Below are 14,873 nucleotides of genomic sequence, written 5' to 3' on the forward strand. Positions count from 1 at the left end.
CACATAGACTATAAAACGGTTCTGGTTTCCGAGTGTTTTATGCACCAGACTCAAATATTCTGACAGATTTGACTGAGCAATGTTTTGGAGAAGATGTAGAGGTGTAAAATGATCAGTTCACCATATAGTATTTATTGAGTGGTAATCCAAGATACAAAGCAATAAACAGACAGGTTTCAAATGCAGATGTCTTCCTTAAACAGGAAGGACAGGAATCATAAACAAGAAACACTATAGCAATACACAAGGGGAAACGATGCTTTGGAATAACAAGGCTCGGTACACTCTAAGAATTGAGAAGGTTTGCAGAAGACTAAGAGAGAACAAGCGGTGTATACACAACTGACTTAATGACATTATGAACAGGGAACCAGTATGAGTGATAATCTCATGATGAGAATTAACCAGTAGTTAGTGATCTGATGAAGCCAAGTGTTGGTAGGTCAGAACAGACAGGGGAGGAGATGAAGGTCTGATATTCATGTGTGTTTATATGAGCTTTGTATCGATGAGAGCAAGTTTCTCAACTTAGCAGTCATGGTTTACAGATGATATATTTCATGTTAACTTGTAACAGTCATGCATTTACCTCAAATCAACCTAGTAACCTAGTGAAATTTTATTTATTCACTTATTAAAAAGACCCTTTTTTGTCTTGAAGCTCTAAGAATTATAACTGTAGCCTGTAAATGATTAGTGGCAGCTTTTCCTACACAGTAACTGGTATAAACCCATGTGGCTGAACTAGAACAGAAGCCAAACCCCAAATTCTCCTCTCTTCTCTGTTCTCATGTCTCAGAAACACATTCTCTCTAGTCTGACATCAAATACCTGGAGACTGCATCTTCATGTACTAAAGTCACAAGTTCAGCATGTTTGTCTGTAAACTGTGCATTTTCTGGGTTTCATGTGGTTGCATTAAGGTCTGATGCTTTCATGGTTCATGGTTTTGCTGTGTTGACATGTCTCCAATGACCAAATGCTGTTTCTTTAAATTAACCTATGAATCACATCCATTAATGAAAAACTTGTTTGAATGAAAACTATGGAATGTACTGAAGCATGAAGTATGTAGTGAAGTACTTATTCCTTAAAAGACACTTCTGTTATATTCCTCTATGTTTTGCTCTGAAATTCAATTTAGAACAGCTCCAGCACTGGGGGTGGGGGCATGGCAGTCAGTTATGGGTGGGGGGGGGGGGGGGTGTAATGTAATTACATATGTATTTACTGCAACCCTAACCTACACAAAAAAATATGCAAAAGTTTATCACGTTTTGTGTCATGTTTTAAGGTGTTTTAAGATGAGTGTTGGTTACACTGGAACATTGGCTTAATTAGTAACAAGTAGCCTATCAGTTGGGCCGTTTTGTAACCTCAAGTTACAGCAGTTTTAACTGAACATGTAGCCCAGCCTATAATTTAATGTCCATCTTACTACTGCAGTCTGCTCCTCAAAAATGGCGTTGCTGGCCACTTGAGGATGCTGATGCCCAAACAGTATGTCATTTTTTTTTTACATTTGGAAACCTGTGCCTCTAATGCCCGCTTCCTTTCTTCCTTATTCTTTCACCCCCTCCTTTACTTTACTTTTTGACATTTTCTTGTCCATTGCTTTCGTTGGCCATCTCACTGCTGCGTGCTACTCTTGCATTAGAATGTTAACGTGTATAAACTAACTTGGTTGTGATTGGCCAATGAGCCCAGGCCCGGAACACGCAAGCAGCACGCTCTCGTGCACCCCCCGAAATAACAGGCACAGAGAGGCCCTGTTTACACCATGCATTATATCCGATTATAGTGATCCAGTAACAAGTGGACAGCTCTAAAGTGTAAACGCACCCAATGCACGTTGAATTTGCATTGATATCCGATTGCTCAACCACCTTGAAAGATCGTCTATTCAACTGACGTACTCTGCTTACGTGGAAGTATGAACTCTTCCGACAGACTAGGCACAGGAAGGGCATTGATGCCTCCCACTGGTTAAAAACAATAATGCTTCACATGAAAAAGCTTCACAATCAGCTTCATGATCAACAATCACCAGATTTCTCTTGGGCATCTCTGGTCAGAAACACCTCTTCCTGTCAAAAAATCAAAACCAAAATCCTAGGAGTATGGTTGTTATCTCATGTTGAGTGTTTTCCTCTCCACTGACGTCCATCATTCCCAAAATAGTGATCAAAGATCACGAAATTTATCTGAATTCTCACATGTCATAAGCACCATCTCCTATCAAAACTGAAATCCAATGAAAGGGGTAACGTGTTGGAAATGATGTTTGTGTTTGCTTGCGTATAGAGTGGGGAAGTGAGATCTGATCACAAGCGGTCACTCGAGACACGGACTCTAATGCCAGATGTAAACAAACGTACTTTAGAGCTGCCGACAGATTGCCAAAATCGGATATAATGCAAGGTGTAAACAGGGTCAGAGAAGACCAGTAAAGAGACAGACAAGGTAAACAACACTTTATGGATTTTTTTGACAGTCCACCGGTACACCACTGGGAAGACACATATGCAAGTTCTCATTCTTGCACATTGGTGTGGGACCCACGCAGTGGCAGAGGCTTAACACTGAACATAGCACTGGGCATGCCAGACTGGAAGAAAACTGGGTAAAATCCAAAAGAGTGACTCATTACTTCCATCAGGCATAATTTATGCCTGCAACCAGCAAGAAACTAATTACAAGGGAGTAAAGTGACTTAACATAAAGAATATAAAAATGAGAAAATTTCCAACACCACCATGAGATTTATTCATTTTCTCAGTGTGACAAGGGAACAATACAATTTTCTGATATGTTCTGATCAACTTTAAGTTAGATGAACTAAGTAAACCATTTTGTTACATGACCAGAGCAGAGATGAGGGACAGGAACTTAACACACCCACTAGCTGCAAATATTTTCTCGCAAACATGTAATTATTACAACCTCATCTCACAGCAACACTAATAATTTATTTGGAAAAAATGTGTGCATATATATACATATATATATATATAGCTTAGAAAGAGACAGATAATACTTACCGTAGAGCACTCAAAGTAGACTGAGCTCCATCCTGTGTGAATAAGAGACTCTCTCAACCACATTGTGTGTTCCTGTATTTTCACACAAAGAGAGAGAGAGAAAGAAAGAGAGCAAGAGGCGAGAGAGAGAGAGAGAGAGAGAGAGAGACAGAAACAAAAATTGTGTGTGCTGGGGCACTGCATTTTGCAGTTTTCTTTCCTGGTTTAATTATGTAAGTCTGAGCAGATTTTTTTCACAGCAAGGTCTTTTACAGTGGAAAATACGTTGGGACAGTTAAGTTAACTTGAAAAAGTTAAAACCATAAAAGATTTAATAATGGAGAATTAGAAGATCACGCTCAGAATGTCCTTTGATCATCTGACATATTAAGGCAGTGATGAGTATAAAATATTTTCATAAAATGAGTTTCATTTGCACTATGAAAAATATGAAAATTTGAGTTATCTTTCTTTATCAAGTCCAACTGAATGTTTCAGTGAGGCAATAGTGCAAAGGACCAGTTAGCTCTTCCTCCCACCCACTCACTGATATGAAACCAACACGACTGAGAAAGAGCAGAGGCGAAACCACAAACTCTCACTTTAATTCTCATGCATCGGACACAAGAGTCTGAGTGTACATGTGTTTATGGGCAGTTAGGTGTTTGTACATTGTCTGTACATTGTGTGTATGTGTGTACATACATTTCTCTGACGTGTTCAAAGACATGTCCTCTCTGGGCTCAGGTGATGGAAATTTCCATTGCCCTTTTCAGTACTGCTGTCAAAGAGAAAACTCCAACCATAAACTGTAATTATATACATATATTTTTTAACTCATAAAATATTCAGTTTCATCTTTATCTACATAAAATTTCCCTTCAGCTGAACTGTGAAATTTCTCAAGCCTTAAATGAACCACACGTCCCAGCATTCTGTGTAAAGTCAATGTCGCTTCTACAACATCCTCATCGGCACTGCAGATCTAGAGAACAGATAAATTGTCTACTGCCTACATAACAGTTCACACTGGTGATTCGGATGTATATTACTTATGACTGTATGTTTACTTACTACAAATTGAGAATTCATACTTTAACTCCCAGGTTCCCACTGCCCCCCTCTGCTGGTCATTTTGAGGTCTGTTTTCATTGATTTAATCAGAATCTTCGTTCCTTGGATCAATCAGTTAATTATTCAATCATGGGGGTTCACCTGTTTTTGTTATTATACCCTGTTTTCAGAGTAGAAATATCACTGATTTTCCTTGGTTTCCTTTGTGAAGTCTTGGTCACATATGGATTTAAGCATACCTAAGTGCCACCTGTAAGTCACAGAGCTATTTTGCATCCTGTCTTTTTCCTCCCTTACTACTTTTTTTGTTCATGTGTCTCTGCCTCCTGGCCTTTTCTGTGTCAAATGCATCCAATGTCTCATCCAGTTTGGAACACAAACTAAGAGATCTATTTTTTGACTTAACTGAGACCATTTGGAATGAATACTCTTTGGTGTATTTTTGCTGATTTTAATCAATTCTGGCTACTTTGTTTTTTATGTATTAGTCCCTGGTCTGTCTGTTTTAACCCCGACGTCAAACTTGGAGTAGTTGTATAGATATAAAATTGAGTTCCTCTACTCTGATGGTTGTTTCAGTGTTTCAGGCACCATTTTCTGCTTGGCTCTGAGTCATGTAGAGGCACTGCATTGGGATGGAGGGCTCCGTACATAGTCATGAGTTTCTTTGTAATTTCGTCCAATCTTGACACTTCTTCCTTGGACCACTGAACAATCTCACCAGCGTAGCAGCTTAATACTGGGAGTGTGTAACTGTCAATCGCTTGGATCTTCTTCCACTCACTGAGATTTGCCTTTAAGATTTAACATTTTGTGTGTTTACTTTTAGTTAGTGTTGTATTTCTTTAATTGTAGGATGTGCACTTTGTAGATGTATACTGTGTAGAGATACTGTATGTTAGTGGTATTCTTTAGTTGTATTAAATTTTATTTTCCTCTAATCCTTCCCTCCCCTTATTGTATACTATTCTGCGCTACTCTAGTCTTGTCCTGCATGACATTATGTTGTATTTTGTTCTATTCTGCCTAAACCATAGGAATTTCCCACAGTAATCAATACACACACACACACACACACGCATATATACATACATACATACATACACACACACACACACACACACACACACACACACACACACACACACACATATATATATATATATATACACACACACACGCATATATGTGTGTGTGTGCGTGTGTGTGTGTGTGTTTGTATGTGTAATGTATGTGTATAATAGATAATTATAGATTATCACTCTAATTTTTTCATGGATTTTTTTTTTCTTGGTAAACACAGTCATTCTAAACTTTGTTAAACTGGGTTTCTACAACGTAATTTACGTAAGGGTGATGTAATGGTAAACCGATATGGTTTCTGTTTTTAAGTATGCTACCACCTTTTTATCCTGAGTGTATTGTTTTTAGTTTGTAGAGCTATGCCTGAGGCAAAGGTTAAATGGAAAGCCTTGTACCTGACCTCCCACAAAAAATTTGCATTGTATCATTACACACTGCCAACTACACAGGCATGCTGTCTGGAAAACTATTTAGGCAAATTATGCAAATTTTCAGATGACAGAAATGAAGAGGAGGAAGAACCTGTGGACATATTTGCAGACAAAAGTTTTCATACAAATAATATTACAATTATAGGGCTTTAAACAAAATATAACAAAGAGTTTCAAAAAGACATGCTTGATACAAGGACCATGTAATACGGGAATCCTGTTATGGCTAAATTATTTTAGTTAGCAGTTAAGTGTGAGAGTTTCTGGTTGAGAGTGCCTGAAAACAAAATTTTTCTTTTTCACAAGTGCCAGGATTAAATATAATCCCACGTAATATCATCTGATTTATGCTGTTAATCCTTCTTTGACAAAAAGCCAAAATAGACATTACCTAATTATATTCTACGGTGTGTGAGTTTAGTACATATGTAAAAGAGTTTCCTCGTCACTGAGATGGTAATGTGTGCTTAAGTATTTTAGTAAGCCTTATGGTTGCATTGCTTAACATGATGTAACAATGTAAACTATATTACATATATTACTGTGATCATTACTGTAAAGACCACTGACCAGTATTTATGACTTAATTTTTTCAGGTGTAATGGAGGTGCTATTTTCAGACCTACTGTAGAGAGTCACCTGAAAGTGCTCATGACATTTTAGCATTAATTTTGGTCAAGAGTCTTGTTTACTCCTGTTGTAATTTCTTTTAACCATTGTCTGATTTTATCTTAACCTTTATAACCTGAGGGTAAAGTTACCTTTTTTTGATGTAGAGTCATGACTGTTAAGGAAGGAGGAAGTGCTTAGGTCGACTCAAAGCAGCATGATGACCCACAGGTACCTACAGATGAAAATTAGACAATTTACAAGTGAAATTATATTATTTAAAGTTCCTAGGCCCAAAAGAGAATCCTGCAAAAAGTTTGGATGGTTTACAGCATAGTCAACCGTTTATAAATAAATTATTGAGATCAAAGTAAAGGTCTGAATCAGAAATGTGTGAAATGATTATCACTGTATGATATGTTAAAAAAAAAAAATCCAGTGAGGGCAATATCAGTTTGGCTGCAATGCAATTTAGTTTGAGATTTTCAAGTTTATATGCAATATTTTTAGAACAACTTATTTTTTTATTTTTAGATACGTAAGGTTTAAATGTAAGTATTTGTTTGTATTTCATTCTCTAAATTTAAAATAAATTTCACAACCTGTAAATGTTTCCATTTGGACAAAAAGGGTGCCAGTGGAACCAGGATGTCAGGATCTATGGTTTTACATAATACCCAGAACCACCTAATGCAAAATTTCTCATTACAAAAACACCCCCTTGTAGGATGACAGCATTCTTTTTAATGTACTCTGACGAACACTTGACATCTAGTGCTTAACCTTAACCTACCATAAAATGGATTGGTTTTCCTGAAAGGCAAGTGAATCAGAAACCAGAATCAGTGTATAGTTAGTATGACACATGCAATATTTCACGGTGATTCATCAATTTGTAACACCAAGGAAGTGAAAAATATCTAAGGGCCACATCCTAAGTGTTATTTATTCAAGATGTTTACTATAATTGCTTGAACATGCAGTGATATTCTTGGAGGAAATGTTGATATTTGTATATTTGTAGTGAATGTGAATATTTGTTCTGTATTGTAATTTTTTCTTATTATATTTCGTGAAAAAAGTACATTTTGTATCATTTTTGCATGGTTTAGGCCAAAGTTTATTACTCACCAATCATTATACATGCACAATAATAAGTCACTAACCAATCAGAATTGAGTGTTTAACGCATTTTTGGACAAATGAGTTTACTCATTGTTAATGCACATGTCAGAATAGAATTAATTTTGGGAACCCCATGAATTGACTGCTTTGATTGTGTATTCATTAATCCATAAAGAGATCTTTGCATATCTTTCCTACTGGATATTTTTACAATTTAGTAATATCTTGGAACTTAATGCTCTGTTTACAAAACTGGAATGGAAACCTAAATTAAGTCTACTACTATTTTCATACACCAGGACATATGATCTTAACCAAGTGTACAAGAGTCATTTTAAAACGTTAATTTCCCACATGAATTGTCCTCTAACTGATCAAAAATAAAATCTGAAATACACTCACTTGCCACAAAGGAAACACCGCCCTTGTAGATACACCTTGTAGGTGTACAGTTAGAGACAGTGAGAGACTAGTTGGCCTGCACTTGCATCCAGCCTCATTGCCCATTCATGACCAGTGCATTACTGGGATTCAGTAAGTTATTTATCTGTTGTCCTTTGTGTATGATTTGTTAACAGGATTTTGGTGTAATTAAAACATTGCTGTGGTTACTGGTATGGCTGATGTTTTATGATTAAAGTTCTCTCATATCTATTCACTAAATATGAGTAACCACACATATCCTGACAGCAGTAATATTATTCAGCAATATTAATTGTATCTTCATGATATTATGTATCTATAACATGTTTTCATTGTCCAGAAAGCATTTTTATTGTGTCTCTTTGACCTTGGCTGTACAGCCATGGATCACAGGGCTAGCAGAAGTAGCTAGACCAGAGAAACAGGTTTAAGACATAACAGGTTTTATGATTCTCTTGTATAATGGCAGTAAGTGTTCAGACTATTCATATCATATTAATATCATTATTTGGCTTGTTGAATTAAAATGAAATATCTTTTAATATAAGGAATTTCCATACTTTAAATGCCTGTGGTACCACAACACAGTCCACATAGCAGAATGGATCTCAAGGATTCATTTAACAACTGCTTGAAGACAAAATATTAAGTACTTCTACATAGAATATACCCAAGAACACTGCTATTTGCAGGATCACTTCTATACATAGGCAGGGAATATTGGGAGAGAGAGAGAGAGAGAGAGAGAGAGAGGGAGAGAGAGAGAGAGAGAGAACCACACAGATGTCACTTTACTGAAGTTCAAAGGAGCAAGTGGTTCAAAATGGGGACCTTTTTCCCTAACCATGAGCAGCTTCAAGACTTGTAGATCAGGAGCTCCTTCACCACTCAGAATTCTCCATCAGGGAGACAAGTTACTCCTTGAGGTCAGATGGCTGGCAGTAGGCATACTCATCCCGTCTCCCTATCACTCGGCCAGGTTGCTACAGCTTACAGCAATGCCTCTAAAAGAGCAAACAACACGCGTGTTAGGGAAGGACAGCACTTGACTTAGCACACCCGCTCACCCGGTTAGCAATTTCAGATGGTTGTGTATGCCTGTAGTGAAATGTAGCAAGCTTCATGTATCTATCACAATCTTCACTGTGTGCCAGAGTGATCTCAGCAGAACGAAGTGAAGCCGCCCTCCCCCCTCCTTTTTTCAGGTGGGGGCCAATCTGGTTCCAATGGTCACTGATAGGCTCCGGGCTGAGCTGGTGCTGAGAGAGAGAGAGAGGGAGAGAAGAACCACATAGATGTCACTTTACTGATGTTCAAAACTGCAAAAGGCACCCAAAATTAGTTTTGGGGGGAAATTAAAGTTCTTCACTAAGTTGAGTGTATAAAACAAGTGTTGTCTGAGACATGTTTTGTAATTAACAGAAAATATAAGTTTATTGCTCCTTTCTTCATCTTCTGGATTGGACCAGTGCATTCTTTTTAGTCTGCATGTTCTTGTTTGCCATTCAGTAGGAGGAGTCTAATTCTGTCATGTTTTTTTTGTGTGTGTGTGTGTGTGCTCCATGAAGGAAAACTAGTACATCCTGTTCTATTACATTACAAACTTCCTCTAAATCACATGATTAGATGAAATATATCTTGCTGTCCTGATACCCCAGGCATTTGACAGTGCCCTTACAAACATAATTTCAGTATCCAGTGCCTAGCTTACTGAAAAATCTATTTGATCTCCTACATGGTGAGTTGACTGAATTGTAATAATATTCTACATTTACGTTATTAATTTATACATAAATTCATCTCACCGCTTCTTATTGCTGTCTTATCTTTTCATTTTTTCCCATTATCTCTTTTTTCACTTTGTTTCCTCCATAGATCTGTCCTGTCATTACATGACTTTTGATGAACTTCGTTTCTTTAATAAGCAAACTGACAAATCGTGTTGATCCAGATGGTAAAGTATCCAGATTATTATTGTTAAATGTTGTTGTCACCATGGACAGTAGTTTGCTTACAGTGCTGCGGCAGTGTTGTTTAATCGATTTGAAATAGCAAAAAAAAAAACCCTTAATAACTTTTAAAGTTTAAATAAATTCGACCTTTATTTTGAAAACTACCCAATAATAACAGAGTTCTATAATAATTCAATATTCTGATCAGGGGCACGATGGAGCTATCAGCATTAACTGACATAAATCTCAGTAAAAATATGTATATTACTACTGCTCCAAACACTATTCAGCCATGTCTGGTACAGGAGTTGGAGGGTTTTAATGCATTCTCCACTTAATCCATAATCCATAAACTTTTGTAAAATATAAACATGTAAAAAATAGAACAGGCTAAAAATAAGGGAAGACTCTTACTGAAAAAAAATGGAAAGGTGGTGTTGCAGTGTGTTTTAAAAGGCAATCTCTAAATACGGCATCCCTCGCGTCTGCTTAGAACACCGCTCTGTAGCGTAAAAAGGTGACCTGCCACCAGGCAGCAATGTACCAAAATGTCTGTGTACAATTTATATAGTGAGGAAATGCACTAAACAGAAGTACACACTATAATAAAAAGAGGCACAATAATGAAAACAGAGTTGTGATAAATTTAATCGAAATGTTTCAGGGTGTCACTTGAATGATTGTAAAAATATATGTTCTTAAAACTGTAAGCTTGATCCTTTTTCCATAAATAATGTTTTCTTTTTATGTTTCAATGCCTTGGTGAAATGTGAAATGAAAATGAGGGTGTGGTGCAGTTAAACTGAATTGGCGTTCATTTGATCAAAGTGAGGGATAAAAACATATACCCTAAGGAATATTTCCCTGAATAGGAGAATGGATGACGACCACACAACTTGAAAGAGGAGAGGGCTGTTCTGAAAACTGAATATTTTGACTAAATATTCTTTTTTTCCCCATTGCATTTTAGTTTCCAGAGCCATGTATAGCAAGGAAGAGAAAGCTGCTATGACTAAACAAGTAATGAGGAAACAGAGGTATGTGATGACTAACCTGCTTGTATCAGTGAACTTCATTATAATGCTCGGAATAACTATATATAAACAATTTTCTGCAGTGTCGTTCAGACTTAACCATCTCACTGAGTTCTGAAAACATGCAGCAACACTCACTACTTTGTTCACTTCTACATTTTACACAGTGCACTTCTACTTTCTGTATAATTCACATACAGAACAGATTTCCTGATGCTTAACGCAGGCAAGACTGAAATGCTGGTCATTGGTCCCCCTACACATAAGCATCTTTTTAGTGATCTAACTGTAAATTTTGACAACGGCATCATCTCTCAAAACTCTTCAGCTAAGAACCTTGGTGTGATTTTTGACTCTAGTCTCTTGCTAGTCACTCATATCAAGAACACAACCAAAACTGCCTTTTATCACCTCCGTAACATTGCTAAAATTAGGCCCTTTCTAAGTATGGCTGATGCAGAAACCATTGTTCACGCATTCGTCACGTCTTGCCTCGATTACTGCAATGTTCTTTACTCTGGCCTGCCTGCCTCTAGTAACAATAGTCTTCAGCTGGTCCAGAATGCTGCTGCTAGAATTCTGACCCGAACGAAGAAGTTTGATCACATTAGCCCTGTCCTGGCTTCCCTTCATTGGCTCCCAATTCATGCAAGGGCAGATTTTAAGGTCCTCTTATTAACATATAAAATTTTACATGGGCTTGCGCCTTCCTTCCTGTCTGGCTTAATTACACCCTATAACCCACCTCGCACCCTGCGCTCTCAAGATTCTGGATTATTAGTCATTCCAAGAGTTAAAAAGAAGTCCGCTGGCAACCGAGCCTTTTCCTACCACTCTCCCTTCCTTTGGAATGGTTTACCTAAAGAAGTTAGAGAAGCAAACTCTCTCAATACCTTTAAAACAAGACTAAAGACTTATCTATTTTCTCGAACTTATGCATGATATAATTTTGATTTGACTTTGTTATAGACATGTAAAGCCCTTTGAGACTATAAATAGTGATATTGGTCTCTAAATAAATATTATTATTATTATTATTATTATTATTATTATTATTATTATTATTATTATTATTATTATTATTATCATTTACACTTTCACTGTTTAACACCACACAGATTAGACTGGGTCTGGGAACATAACTGTATTGGAAAAGTTAAGGCTGCAAGTATTAAGAGTTATGCAGTAACAGCGTCTAGTCAGAGATATGGTTAGGACAAAATGGTAATAGAACAGAGTGAGTGCAGGGCTGAGTGAGGAACATGTGAAGCACTTATACGTACAACTCTTCTGTTTTAGCCATGTTTCCTTAATTAGTTCAGACACTGAGCCATTCACTTTCTGCTCATCTAGAAAACCATTAGATCGAACCAAAATTGGGCTTTGAACCTAAATCTTGTTTTGTGTCTAAAATAAAGACAACAAAATAGCTTCTAACAATGTTCAGACCTTTGCTAAAGAAGGGATGTAAAAAAGGAATAATACATAGGTCTACAACAGAAATTATTACTCTGAGAATTGCTTTTGTTTAAGAAAAAATAAGATTTTTTTTTTTCTGAACCCTGTCTAACTAGGGTTAAGTGGATCCAAGGGCTAAATAAAGGGTGCTGACCATTCAGAGTAATAAGGAAACAGAGGTAAGATATGATTCAGTTTCAGTATCAGTACTAACCCATTGAAATAAACATTCATTGACTCTTTTATCCATGGTGCATATTGTAAATAGGAGTGGTAAACCAATGGATGCCTCTGAATGCTTTAATTGCTACATTAATACAATGATTATGTATTTAAAATCTCCATGTTTAATGTAAGACAATTGACCACAAACATGAACAGTGGACCTAGAACAAAATAACTATGCATTATGAAATAAGTCGAGAAAGAAAAAAAACACAACAAGCAGTTTATTGGTGAGGCAGGATCTGTAAAGCTCTAATTACTTAGAAAACTGGAAACCTGGTTTCTCCATCTATGTCCTAAGGCTTCACCGCAACCCTGCTTACAAGAAGCAGTGTTGTGGTTTATATATGGGGTCCAGCAGTCAATGAGCCAATGTATAACTAAATATCAGTTTATCTACCTGACAAGTTTACACACCAATTAAATTGCTTCTTTGACAAATTGAAATGGCCTAGTCCAAAGAGAATGTGCCAGCATTAACAGGATTTTATGTGTTCTTGCCCATATGTATAAAATGCAAACTGATGGTTTCCTGTCATAGATTTGAAGGACAGTGCATTTAACATAGAAAGCACATCATAATTAATTTTATCAGACCTTCAAAGTTAGCTTTGTATTAATTGACCATAGGTTGATCCTGTGCAAAATGTCTTGATATCATTTGTAGGTTCCAATGAATGTAGCCTTAGTTTGACGCTCTACCGTCTCCCTTCGTCCATGTGCATATCCAGTAATTTATCCACTAGACCACTCAGTATAGTTTAACTGTTTACTTCGACACAAAAAATATTTTATACAGAACATTGTTCATTGCAAAGTTATCGAAACCAATGGACAAGATTCAAGAGAGCATAATTAATGAGAGAAAAAAAAAGAGAGAGAGACCAAGATAAATGAGAGAGCAAGAGAGGTCAAAAAACTGTGTGGCTCCACTCTGTCTTGCCTGACTCCCCCCCTCTCGCGAGAGTAACAAGCCGCAATTAAAGACACATGTGATTACCACAATGAAGGGATCCATTGCCTATTCCCCAAATATTACAAATGAAATCTTGTGCATTTTGAATCAGTCATATGCCTTTTAAGTGCAAAAAATCAAACAATTAACTTATTGGACTACTGTAAATATAAAATGTAAATAAATCAGCTTGTAAATAATGCCAATATTGTAAATAGCCCTTCCAATTTCTACTAAATCAATAAACTAAATAAATTATTACTGTCTTAAATATTAACTTAAATTATTGTATGCTAATTAATAAAATATTCATATTTTGTCCATAAACTGCATTTAGGCTCCTATATCACTGTACCTGAAAAGTGAAGTAAAGGTTTGCCCCTTGACACATCCATTATTTTACATTAGTTGGTCTCCACTGCTCAGGACAACAGGAAATCTACAAGGATTAAAAGTTTTATTAAGAGGGATAATAAATTTGCATAAATAGTCAAAGTCTGTGTCGTACTATACAATAAAAATGGGTAAAAAAATTTGTGGCATTGAGTGAATATTGAGGCAAATGTAACCCACTCCTTTTTTGATATTACTTACAGGAAGACCTAAAATTACGCAGAAATACTGTTTGGACACTATTTACAGATATGGATGAAGAGAGTGCTGATAATGAGAAACAGCAGCTGACTGAAACAAAAGATGATATCCATATAGCAGTGTTTGACAATCTAAAAATGACTCTTCAAAGCAACAAAGATGACCTAGAAAAAGATCACTCAAGTCAGGAAGAGATAAATGCTACAGACAATGTCTCCTCTGCCGTCAAATCTGTCACTGAGATCTTGAGAGATGCTTGTCATAATGACCTTGCTGTGCTGGTACAATCAATTATCAGTCTTGTGGGATACAATGGAGACACTTTCAAACCCCTTCTTTCTTTTCCAAAAGTTCAGTTCTTACAGGAAAAATTATCAGATGTTCATCTGCAATATTTTTCTTTGAAGGAGAAAAGTCCGCTCAGAGCACAGGCCTACACACTGCTTACAGCTTTAACTCTGTCCTTTCAGAGATGTGAGGTGTCTTTGGTGGACAAACTAGAAAGACTTAACCAATTTAAGTCACAAATGAAAACAGATATGTTGCCTGAACTCAGTTCTGCAGCTGAAGGTTTCTCTCATAATCAGAACTGGGAACAGTTTGAACAGGTTTTGAAAAACATTACCGAGGGAGATATTAAAGAAGACAAGAAATCGAAATCTGATGAAAATGTCATAATTGAGAAAAGCATTCCAATGACTGGAGCTGAAACATCAAAGATTTCACAACACCAGACTGAAAGAAGAATGTCATGGGAACAAGAATCTCCTGATTTAAAGGCTAAATTATCCAACACATATGAAAAACTATTTGACAGACTGGGACTTTTGAATCTGTACCCTCAAAAACTCAAACTGACTAATCTTCTGCTTGTTAACAGCTTGTCAGTA

This window comes from Chanos chanos, chromosome 7 (assembly GCF_902362185.1).
Source record: "Chanos chanos chromosome 7, fChaCha1.1, whole genome shotgun sequence".
NCBI classification, from domain to species: domain Eukaryota; kingdom Metazoa; phylum Chordata; class Actinopteri; order Gonorynchiformes; family Chanidae; genus Chanos; species Chanos chanos.